Consider the following 13,492-nt stretch of genomic DNA (forward strand, 5'->3'; position numbering starts at 1 on the left):
GTTAAAATCGCTGGAAGAAACATTAACAATCTCAGATATGCAGATGATACCACTTTGATGGCTGAAAGTGAAGAGGAACTGAGGAGCCTTATGATGAAGGTGAAAGAAGAAAGTGCAAAAGCTGGCTTGCAGCTAAACCTCAAAAAAACCAAGATTATGGCAACCAGCTTGATTAATAACTGGCAAATAGAGGGAGAAAATGTAGAAGCAGTGAAAGACTTTGTATTCCTAGGTGCAAAGATTACTGCAGATGCTGACTGCAGTCAGGAAATAAGAAGACACTTAATCCTTGGGAGAAGAGCAATGACAAATCTCGATAAAATAGTTAAGAGCAGAGACATCACACTGACAACAAAGGCCCGCATAGTTAAAGCAATGGTGTTCCCCGTAGTAACATATGGCTGCGAGAGCTGGACCATAAGGAAGGCTGAGAGAAGGAAGATCGATGCTTTTGAACTGTGGTGTTGGAGGAAAATTCTGAGAGTGCCATGGACTGCAAGAAGATCAAACCAGTCCATCCTCCAGGAAATAAAGCCAGACTGCTCACTTGAGGGAATGATATTAAAGGCAAAACCGAAATCCTTTGGCCACATAATGAGAAGACAGGACACCCTGGAGAAGATGCTGATGCTAGGGAGAGTGGAAGGCAAAAGGAAGAGGGGCCGACCAAAGGCAAGATGGATGGATGATATTCTAGAGGTGACGGACTTGTCCCTGGGGGAGCTGGGGGTGTCAACGACCAACAGGAAGCTCTGGCGTGGGCTGGTCCATGAAGTCACGAAGAGTCGGAAGCGACTAAACGAATAAACAACAACAAATCACTTCAGGTGGTTGTGATCATTCCAGTTTTCAGTCTTTGAACCCTGTGTGCTTCAGTGACTACTAATAACAATAATGGCAATGATAGTGCTTATATTTCCAGAGGAAGTGTGGCCATTGCTATTTCATTCACTTTTCTTTGACATTATCACTGGTAGGTTTTCTGTGGTATCATTTACAAAGTCTTGTTCTTTTCTCTCTTTCTATTCATTTATACTTATATCTCAACTATCTGTAGCACTCTAAAAAAACTTCAGAAGAATAAAACAAGACAGTTAAGATAGTAAAATAACTATCTGAGAAACATTGTATCAGTATTAAGCAATATCTTTACAACCTCGGGAAGGCTGTAATTAAGGGCATGGAATGGGCCTTCCTTGGAAGGCATTCTCAAGTCTAGGCTTAGTTACCAAAAGGTTTATTTCATGAGTTGTTGGGATATACTAGAGGGCCTCCAAAGAGGATCTTAATAAATTGATATATTCATATAAGAAAAATAGTCCTTCCATTATCATAATCCTTAAGCATTCAAAGTTTTAAAGGTATTTTCCAGCAAACATACCTTGAATGTTATAAAGTCAAATCACAAACAGCAACTATGCAGTTTTCATAGCAGCACTGCAGAAGGGACTTATCACAGCTTTCCATGATTTTTTTTTTTTTAACTTCTCAGTCTGGTCATCAGCCTTGGAATTTTTTACTTAGGACCTGGCTGACCTTGGATGATCTCAGAAGCTATCTGGAAACAAATGGAAAGCCAGAGTAGCTGATTCAATGAGAATCACAGGCACCCTATGCAGCTCTTCCTAGCAAGTGAGGACAGAATTCTGAATCAGTTGTAGGTTCTGTATGCTCATCCATCATCTATTCAAGATGAAACTGAGGCATGTGAATCTTAGAGAGATTTGCAAACCTCAAGAACGTGCATAGTTGGTGTGCTTGTCTCAGCTGGGCAAAGGTGTGTCTGGCCACTGGAGAAAGCCAGAAGAAATTATGAAGCTGTGTTTTCAGGAGGAGTGTTATCCTGTTCTTCCCAGTGAAAGGCCAATTCTGCAGTCACCAAGAGTACTCACCTCTATTCATAAGGATTCAGCTTCAACTTGCCAGCCCATATCCAGTGAGTTTTCAGTGGTCAGGCAGAGTAAAATCTCTGTGAAATTTGAAAGCTGCTTCATTCTGGCCATTTCCACACCAGTTATTTGTTGCGTCTTATACCATTGCTGTGGTAGTATAAGGCCTCTTTGTAACTGAAATTCCACCATAGCAATGACTTGATGACCCTACACAACACTATAAGCCACCATGGTGAAAATGGTATCTGTTCTTTTAATTGATAAAATATCCTAATATTCAAGAAATTTCAGAGCAGGCAATAAGAGAAAAGGTTCTTTCTATGCTGGAAATAATACAGCTGTCTTCATACAGCTGAAGAGCTTTATAACAGAACAATTCTTTACCTTCCCCACCATGAAAATTAGAGGCTATACTTCCATGAAAGGTAGGGAACTACCACTCTTCATGTCTCTTTCTCTCTTCCTGTAACATTAGGTCAGATCATATAAACATATAATATGAGGTCATCATGCTGCAGTAGTGACCAAGAAGGATATGAGCCTGGGGCCAGGGAATGCACAACACTAAGTAGTTGCCTTTCAGATCATATTACTTGAAAGGCGGAAAAGAGAACATTTGTTAGGATCATTTGAGTATAATATGTAAAGTACGGGCTCATACCACAAAGTGTAATTAATATGTTTCTGATCATTTTAATCCATCCAGCACTAAGGCACATGTTTGAAAGATAAAAATTCTATGAACGTGGCTAGAAAAACCCACTGCCAAGGCCTGGAGAATGATTGTTCATGCCCAGCTTCAGAAAACTCATTATAAGGTTTTTACCCGCATAATAAATGTATATCCAGCTGAGCTCTTCTCCTATATCACCAATAAACCCTGGACAAAACCAGCCCCAGTTCTGCATAAAACACAGGGACTTTCCCCAATGTCTACTATGAAGGATGTAGCTCATAAGATTCATAATTTCCCCACTGAAACACCCCAATTGTTGTAAAGAGAAGGGCCCCATTGCTGAAATATCAACCAAGGATTTCCCTCTGTGGGCAGTTTGGTTCTTGCAAAAGAGAACAACTGGGGGAATAACAACAGTCTGCCTATGAAACTTAATTAAAAGTGCTTGTGTGGGCCTGTGCATAGAAAAAACAGAACAGGCTTTTGGCCACAAAACAATCAGAGCTCCAGAAGGAATATGAAATGATACTTGTTGTTTTTCATGGTGCCAGAATTTTAATTGAAATTTTTAAAAGCTGTTGGGAAGTGGTATTGATGTTCCATAGATAGATCATTGAATCATCTCCAGGGCCAGATTCTCAGTTTAGGTAGGACACTTTTGGTCTCAAATGGGATAAGGATTACCTGAAAACTACTTAAAATCACAATCTGAAGACTGTATACTTTTCTGCCTGGGAACTTTTAATCCAATTTAACAACTGCCACACTACTTTTATTTTAGCTATATTTAACTATCTAATTTAAAATCCCTAGATGACTGGAATTGCCAATTCCAGACAAATCATATAATCTTGAGCTGTCCAGATGACTTCATGATATCCTTCCTATATTTCATCACTGGATGTGTGTCAGTTAAAACACTTTTCAAATAGTAATATTTTTCAGAAGAAGAGCCATGTTATATTATTGCAGCAAGGTATAAGTCATAAATACATTTTGTTATTTCTTTATCTCAGTTTCTGCAGCAGCCCTGTACCCATATCTTAAGTGATATATTGATCTTAGGATAGGATAAAAATGTGCACAAATTCCAATTGCTACATTTTGTCTTGGTCAGCATTTGAGACTAACTCAAGACCAAGGTACAATATCTTGGAAACAAACAAACTTGCAGGGATAAAAATAGATCTCTATACGATACCAGGAAAGGCATTTGATAGTTGTTGGTAGCTCCATAAGACATTCAGGGAAGCCTCCAATTATTACTGTTCTCAGGAGGATGCCAGGTTTGCTATTTTGGGGTGATCCAAATAATTTTCAAGTATATTACCTCTCTTGAAAGCATTGGACCATAATTAGATCTTGCCAAAGAATCTGAGGCTTGTTTGGACACTGTATTGGCAGCATCCCAAACAATTCCACAATGATGATTCAGATAGCTGGGAATGCTTTCAAATCCCTATGGAATTAATTAGGTGAGCTATAAGAATTCATGCATCATTAACTGAGTTTGAGGGCTGATTAAAACATGTTGCCTCTTGCAGGTAGAGGCATATTGCAGGAAAGTACTCTACGAGGCAAGAACAGTTGAAAACTTACAGCACCTACTGGAAGTGACACTCTTAGTTACAAATGGTGCTGCAGTGTCAATTATTCATTTAAATGAACTTCAGTTGTTAATAGTTCAAGAGACTGTGTTCGTAGACTAGAGGGTACTATCTGTGGATCAACTTTCTCCAACTGGTGATGAAGTATTTCCAGCCAGCACAGAAAATGTCAGATTGGGAAAGCCTATCCCAAATCAACAAATGCAAGGTGACCCAGAAGATAAAAGAGCTACGTGGTATTAATATGATAACCTTGTAACAAAGAGCCTCATTACTCAAAGAAGAAAGAAAGAAAGAGAGAGAGAGAGAGAGAGAGAGAGAAGAAAATGAAATTCTGGGGAATGATTAGCTTGTGGGATGTCCTAGAACTGTATAATTTAGGAAGTCTTCTAATGTTAATAAATAGTAACAAATAAGGCATGAAAGCTGGCTGGGTGACCTTGGGCCAGCCACACTCTCTCAGCCCAACTCACCTCACAGGGAGAGTGGGGAAAGTAGGAGGAGAAAGGAATATTAGGTATGTTCTCCACCTTGAGTTAGTTATAAAAACTTGGACTGGCTAAACTACCAAACTGTCAGATCGCACTGCCCCGTGAGTTACTGTAGCAACCTGATTGCTTGAATTCATTCTCAGAGGCTGGGTCTTCTGGAAGAATACCCAACTATTTTTCAGATTCTTCAAAAGTGCCTTGCTGTAGTAGTTGGTTAATGCTTAACTGCCATTCCCAAATGGATTTACTTTCTGTAAGCAGTACTTTTGCTTAATAACACAAATAAAGCACTTTATAAAATCCACTTAGGAAGGGATTTTTGTCAAGTAATACTGTACGCTTAAAACTGGCTATTTAATTAATTCAAACAGAAAGAGAACGTGCATAATGTTGGGCAGATGTTGAACTGCAGAATACTCTTCGAGCATAAAAATAAGCACGCAGAGTTACCAAGTATGATGAACAGGGACTGAACAAATGGAGTCTGAGTCCATTCTGTCTCTAACCCCAATTAAGGTAAAGTCGAGTTCTAAGGAAAGCAACATTAACAGGACTCACTGCATCAAACTCTATATATCCTTTTCTTCTTCTGTTAATAATTTTTAAAAACATATCTGCTTTTCTTTATAAGTTCAAAGTGGTTTATAAAAGTTCATAGCATACATAAAACTATAAAAACAGTGAAAATTACAATAAAAACCTTAACAGACAGAAGAATGACTATGACAATAAATTAGTTATTCAAAAGAATTGCAAGACATTCTCAAAATCCAGTCCTCATGGTAATTAGCCAACTACACATTATAATGCAAATATCTTCCAGAAACAGAACTGTTTGCAGAAGGCAGTCCAAGGGAGAAAGAGACAAAATGGGTATTATAACATCATGATGCAAACACCACACATGTTATACTTGTGTCAAGATGTTGTACACCAGTACATAAGAGTCAGAGCTTGGGTCGTTATGTCACAATGCAGGATTTTTTTCAGCTTCCAGTTAGATTTTTAAATTTTATTTATTCAATTTGTATGGCTGCCCATCTCAACAACTGACTCTGGGTGGCAAACAATCTTACAATAAATTAAAAATAATTCCAATCACAAATACAAAAATTAAAATTAAAATACACAGCAGGAGGGAAATATCACAACTGACAGTCACTAGCACAGCCAGGATGCAGGACCCGTCACAAACTTGGGACCCCAGGCCCAGGCACAGAACCAGGTCTTTAGGGCCTTACAAAAGGCCAGCAGGGTCAGGACCATGCTAATCTCTGGAGGGAGAATTTTCCAGGTGCTACAGCAGAAAAGGCATGCCTCCTGGAACATGCCCATCCTACTGGATGGGTAGAAACAACTGGGGAAAGACAGTCCCTTAAGTAACCCTGTCCCAAGCCATGAAGGGCTTTAAAGGTGACAACCAGCACTTTGAATTGCACCCAGAAGCACACTGGCAGCCAATGCAGCTCACAAAGTAATGGTGTTACATGCTCTGAGTAACTGTCACCATTTACTATCCATGCAGCTGTATTCTGCATCAGTTGAAGCTTCCGAATACTCTTCAAGGGCAGCCCCATGTACAGCACATTGCAGTAGTCCAAACAGGAGGTCATGAGGGCATGAGTGACAGTAAGCAGGTCCTCCTGGTTCAGGAACAGGTGTAACTGGCGCACAACCCAAAGGTGTGCAAAGGGCCTCCTACCCACAGCTGCCACCTGCCACCTGCTCTTCCAGCAGGAGCTGTGGGTTCAGGGGGACCCCCCTGATTGTGCACTGAGTCCTGCAGAACATTTTTGCGTAACTGATGTTAGGAATGATTGTCAACAAATGGAAAGCAAAATATACAAAGTGAAATCCAATACTTATTTATTTTTATTTATTTAAATAATTGATATGGCCATCCATCTCACAAGAGTGACTCTGGGTGGCATACAAAAATTAAAAACCAAGTATAAAAACAATAATCCATGGCACCCCAGGTAAAATATACCTTCCAATCATAAAAACACATCAACAGTAGAGCTAGCCTGACATCTCGGCCCAAACTTCTCTGAGGAAACAGCCAGGTCTTCAGATCCTTAGGAAAGGCCAATTGGTCAGGGCCATCTGGATCTCTGGGGAGATGCTGTTCCACAATATAATATCATTGAGCATCCACTCATTTGAAGGGGCTTTCTCTTCTCCACATTAGATTCCCCATATACCCTCAAATTCTGCTTCTGCTACTTATTAGAGGGAAGATTTGGAGCAGAGCCTACAAATGCATGAGCATTTGGAGAGATCTCCCTGCCTGTTTTCTTTAACGGAAATGTACCACTGGATTGTACCACGAGTATCTAGATTTGGTGGGAACCAGCTCCATGACCTAACGCTATCTGAAACATTTGATGGACATATAGGACAGGGACCTCTTGGTGGTGGTACTTTGCCTCTGGAATTCCTTGACTGGCAATTGTTGATTTTGTGCTAGTTTCTTTGCTATAAAGAACAGCTTCACTCCACTTGCAAAGGAACCTAAGGACTGATTCTCATGTTACCTTTTGCAGTTAAGACAGATGTAATCTGAATCCTGTGCAAATCCTGTTCTCTGAAGGATAAGGATACAGTATGTGGCTGGGTGATTTCATTTAACTTTTTAATCATTGCCAGATATAATAGATGAAGCAACATGGCTGTTGTTATTTCAAATCCACATGAGAGCAGATATATAGGTCTTCAGTATATAAGATATATAATTTGTATTTTAATGGCAAACATGCCACAGGGTTAACATGGTAACTATGTCTGAGTATAAGTTAACAATAACAGTCAAAACCATTCTCTTAGCTGAAGCCTCTGTGTAAATGTATACAATGGAGTGTGTGTGCGTGTGTGTGTGTATGATGAAATACCAGTATCAGCTGAGTGTGTAAATATATATATATAAGGTACTAGTGTTAGCAGAGCAGGATTAGGATCAGCCCTTCCAACTTTAGTTAATTGCTGCTGATTCCCATTTTTGTCTTCCTTATTTGGTGTTCAAAATGAACCTCCAAAATGCTTTTGTCTTTGCCTTACTATAGGACATAATGCATTTTTACCAACTTTTCAGTGCCCTTTGTATTAAAAAAAGTGCATTATATCATCTCTAATTAACATCAAGTTTAATAGCTGGCTCACTCCAGTTAGGTTTCAGTGTACTTGAGAGTTTTTAAAATATAATTTAATTGAGTTCTGTCTTTAATTAATTGTATAATTAATCTTCTCAAATTAGGTAACATTTTATAAAGGGACTTAATAAAAAAACTTGAATATTTTAAATTGCCATGCTATTAAGCACTAAGAAGTTTCTCTTCTGTATTGTTCTGCTTTAGAACACAAAGAAGGTAATTGCAATGTAAAAGCTACCTTCTACTGAATATTATAATTGCTTGTACATTCATCCATATACCAGCCTTTTTTAAATTACTTCGTAAGTTGGTGAGCTTTTTTTAAAAAAAAGTTTAGACACAAAACAAAGTATGTGCAATAAAACATTAGAAACAGATTTGGTGACTGGAAAGTTTGTGATATTGAGTGATTATTTTCTGGCATGTCATTTAAGATTCTCAGAAACCTTAGGGGCACACAAGGAAGAATGGAGTTTCTCCTTTCTCGTCAAATCCACCCCCCCCCATATCCAGGAATAAGCAACATGTTGATTTCTTTAGTGTAAGTGAAGGACTGTGGTTTTTCAATAAGCTTTGCTGAGTTACCAAACACATCAGCTTTTTTACAGAGGAGACTGGAAGAGCTTCCTCCAGAGACCTCCTCAAGGGTGGCCATGAAGACGATATGCAGAAGTCAGGAATCGGTGATGGCGGCTGTGATGGAGAAGAGGCAGCCAGACAGGCTGAGAAAAGGGGAATGGATAATGAAAGGCACCATCAATTTTTTATGTGTATGGAAATTATACTCAAGGTCATCATAAAGTCCAAATACTAAATTCATAATGATATACAAGAGCTTTTTTCATGCATGTCTGATAGTTCCAGTATCTCTATCTACCTATCTCCATTTCTTTCAAATTATAAAATCTAAATACTTTGTATCAAGAATATACACAATGTAGACACATAGTAAACTATAATCTAGATTTGTTTATGACTGTTTGCTCTTTGATAAGAAAAAAACAAATCAAATCATAGTGTATATTTCATGACAAGCAAATAATGCAGGTATGTACCCAAATGGTTAGGATGGTCTACCATGTGTAGTTTACCTAAACTATGTTGTCCTTTACTTACAGTAGAGTCTGTACTACTGATCCACTCTGAATTTCTCCAAACTGTTTTGAAGTTGTCTCTATTATGGTCATAATCCACAGCAGAATCCAGAATATAGGGAAAAAACACCACGAAGCAGCTGGTGTTCTTTCTCCTGCTGACCAGCTCTTTCTCCAGCTGCAGATCCTAGTCTCTTCATCTACCCCTTGGATCATAGAGAAAATAAAATGAAGTGCTTAGCCCTCCCCCTACATTTCAGGACATATTGTTTATATTCGTCTAGCCATTTTAGTTTTGCGACTAAGAAGTGGTAGCTGCAAAGCCACCAAGTCACCATTCCTCTTTTGAATTTAAAAGCTAGTTGTGACAATGAAAAGACAGCATTTCAGCAATTATCCCAATAACTGTAACCATGTTTCAGTATTAAACATGACACTGGAGGCTGCTTGCAGGGGACAGGAAAGAAAACAAAAATCATCCCTCCACAGACACACACACACACAGAGACATACACAGAAACACACACACACCATGGAAAGAAAAGAGATTCCCCTGTCACACCATAAGGCAATCCCTGGAGGAGAAAACAACAATAATGTTTCTGGCCCTTTGCAGCTTCTGGCCCCATATAGAAGAGAAAGCAGGGGAAAAAGAGAAGTTCTATCAGTTTCATCCATATCTCCTTTTCTCTGCGCTACTGAACAAATAGGAATAGTTGAGCCGGGCTGAGGTGTGGAAAATACTTCCAACGGTCCTTGTTCTTTTTGCCAAGAGACTCAGATATGCAGAAATGGATACAGGGTTACAATTTTTATTGTTCAGTTTCTGAACTAAACATTTTCGCATGCTACCTTTCCAAAATCTAACTGATCAGGCAAGCTTTGAATTTAAGAAGTATCAGGGCAGCCTTCTGAGTGATGGCTCCCAATAGCAACAGTCCCTGTATATTTTCCAACAAGGCTTTGGTAGTCAATTAAAGCTTAGCCAGTCCTACTTTGAAATTCTTCTCACACCTCTTGGTGTTTTTCTATCAGAGTGTCATTGCTGATCCAGTTGACATGGGAAGTAAGTGCAGTTTTGGGAACCACATTTTATTGTATCTTCAAGTTTTTAATGCTGGTACTTTAACTTGAAACCTTCCTGAGCAAACCGTTCTTCTTTGTGGCATGCTTTGAGTGAGTGTCACATACACTTTCTTTCATATATGTCTACTTTTCTGCTGGTGAGATGTCTTGGAAGGTTTAATCCAGTTTAACAAATAAGACATCACTCTTAATTTAGTTATATTTAACTATATCTAATTTAAAATTCATAGAAGTAATTACTACACTGCAGTAGTAAAAATATATAGGGATTCAGTATGCAAAGTCAGTCTATCTATATGTGGCCAGGATGTTAGTGGAGCCCAGTCTGTGTGTTTTGTTATGTGTTGTTTGAGGAATTATTTTCACTTGGCATCTTTTACTGCTTTTATATGTATGTTTCTGTTTTATCCCTTGTTAGCCAACCAAAGTTATTTGATTAAGATGGGCAGCAATACATACTTGCAGAATGAATGAATGAATGAATTCACTTGCTTATTAACTGATACAACAATTGCATTAAATAGGGTAGAAAAATCTGCTATTTTAATCCAAAAGAATTTAACTTCTCATAACATAGAATTCTGCATTAATATCCATACAGGCATTCAGCAAGTTAATTCAAAGATAATGCACTGCTGTGGAACCTGTTGTTCACAGATCTTCCTTGTTGATTTAGGATAGGGAGACTCAATATGGCTATCCAATGTGCTATTAATTTCAGCACAGTAAAACATTTGGGCTTCAGTGCTCATCTATTTTGTGGTGAATCTATGATCTTAGGAACTCAGTTTTAGCCCAACAGCTAATGTTTCATTTCCTAGCCAAATGTCTATTTTGTGCTTCTACAGTCTGATAAATTTGGGAAGAGTTTTCACAAAACAAATTTTGTGGGCCTATCCTACCCCTGCATTACCTGTCTCAGAGGAGAGAACCTGATGTGTAGCTGCTTGTAATTGTTAGCAACATTTTCCTTCATAATTTGATAAGCCACAGAGTTGCATTCTTGTTGATTTTTAGCAGAACTGTCATTCCGATTACCTTCTGTTTTGGCTGTGTATAATGATATTTGTACGACCCCTGTGAATTTCATCTTCCCCCACTCTCTATAATCTATAATACTAGCATTCTGCATGATATTACTTTTCCCTGATATTTGATTTCGCTCGTGTCAGCCATACTGTTCAACCTGTCACTGGCCTCCTGCTGGTGCAACTGACATACTCAGACTCTTCTGCTGTTGATCTGTGGGGGGAAAAGAAAAGAGGAGTGAAAGGAGGGGTACTAGGGATTTATTTCTGCCACAGCATTTATTACAATCAATCTTGCTCACCTGCAGGGTTTCTTTTATTATTTTAAACCTCCCTCCCACTGTCATTCCATATTATCATCAGTGGTTAATAAAAGTGGCCACTCACAGTGAGGGGGAAATGATTTTTATCAGGTGTGTATTAGCAACACCCGCTGAGCCCAACTGGCTCTTTTTACAGTTAGCTATTTGTCTCTGGTGGTGATCCTTGATGTCATTAATATTTCCCACCTTCAGTCTTGGCAGAAACAAAGTTTGGTCCTGGCAGATACACTGGGTCAGAGCAGTACATCTTCTCGCTGAAACTAGCACATGTAAATTGATCCAAACCCAGGTCAGTTTTTTTCATTTTCTCTCAGTGGTGTGACTGGAGTTAGACCCTGATGCCAGAGTCCAAGGCCTTATGGGTCAGAAGCCCTTAAATGACTACCCAGAAACAGCAGGTGATAGTGCGGAGCAGCCAACAAGGCAGGCATGCATGTGCTGCTACAGCATCCTTCCTTTTGTTTATTTTATAGATCATTTCAGAGTCATGGGGCAACCAGATGGTCCTATATATAATAAGAGCTGTTCATTTTATTATGTTTACTTTTAATTCTGGCAACCAGGGAGAACCTGGTTGAGGAAATGCAAGTTGCAGGAATGCTGGGAAAAATGAATAATAGAGCTTGCCAAACATTTGAAAAAGATGCTTTGCAGAGAGCATTAGGGTGAGCAAGGCATCTTTTTTCGAAGTGTTAAAGCAGCTGCCTCCTCCAGAAGGCTCAGCATGGCTGCTTCAAAGACCACCCAGCTGTCTCAGCAGGCCTGTACAACTCTGCTGGAGGAGGTAAATGCCTTAATGGTTCAGAGGGGAGGTGGGAAGATGCTGACCTCAATATGGTTTGCAAAACACCCCTTTCAAATGCTTTGTATAGCCCTAGGGAATATTACATCATGTAATCTGTACTACATAGTTGCTTGGCCTAAAATATTTGGGATTAAAAAGCTAATAAAATAAAACTCTGGGAAAAATGAATGGCTAGAATTTGGAAAAGAGAAGAAACCTTCAGGAGGAATGGGGGTTGCTGAAAATGGAATACTGAAAGGAGATTCACAAACTATTTCATGTGGGCAGGAAAGAACACCTTTTAAATAATCCAGGAAGTTCTCAATAAACTTGACAATAAAAGGAATATGTCTAGGAAATGGATGGAGAAACATATAAACAGCTAAAAGTGTAAAGCAGGCCAAGAATGTAAGGATGGTGCCTGCCCCAAATCTAAGACCCAAAGTGAGCTGAAGGGATTTAAAAATAATAAAGAATAGGAATAAGAAGAACAAGAAAGTGAGTAAATTATTAACAGATGATGGAAAAACAGAATTACTCAACTGCTATCTTGGCCCACTCTTCTCCCATAGCAAGAGTTGTGTTCAATTTGGGACAAATAAAAAAAATGATGTAATGAATAACTTGCAGGATGAATTCAAATCTTCAAGACCAGATGAACTGCACTCTCAGTCTTTGAAAGAACTTTCAAAGTTTCAGGCAATGTTTATCCTTTTGAGAATTTTTAGAATAGAGGAACTACCAGAAAAAAAGGAGTAAACAAATGTTAGCTTTTTTAAAAACAGGAAAAAGGCAGATCCAGGAAATGCACATTGGTTGGAGCTGGGACTACCTATGCAATCCCATTTACAACACCACGTGCACAAGTGCTGTAGATAATACAGCTACCAACAGGTTGACACCTCTTATGACTCTTACAGCTTAATTGTTTAAAGGCAGATAGTCTATGGTCTATGTAATATCAATCCTATTCTATTGCAGTGCATACACTTTCCACAGTTAACAAAAACCATTAGCTAATCCCCCATGGCTGCATTTCCACATAACTTAGCCAATATTTTAAATTATGATTTATTAAACAGGCCATAATAGCTTGGTTTGCTCATATTCCTTGGGTGGATTCTCAAATCACACTAAACCAAACAAACTACATGTGATTTAACATGGTATGCAATTCCTCTGGCAACTCTTTCCAGATATTGTGCATACTCAATTAAGAGTAGATTGAAAAATGTGGGATGCAATTCTTTATCTTGCCAAGAATAAGACAGATGTTGCCATATCAGCAAAAGACAACTGGGAAAATCTGTGGTAACAATAAACGTTTTTTACTTATATAAAATTTATAAGGCCCCTCGACTC

This window comes from Candoia aspera, chromosome 1, assembly GCF_035149785.1.
Source record: "Candoia aspera isolate rCanAsp1 chromosome 1, rCanAsp1.hap2, whole genome shotgun sequence".
In the NCBI taxonomy this organism is placed as follows: domain Eukaryota; kingdom Metazoa; phylum Chordata; class Lepidosauria; order Squamata; family Boidae; genus Candoia; species Candoia aspera.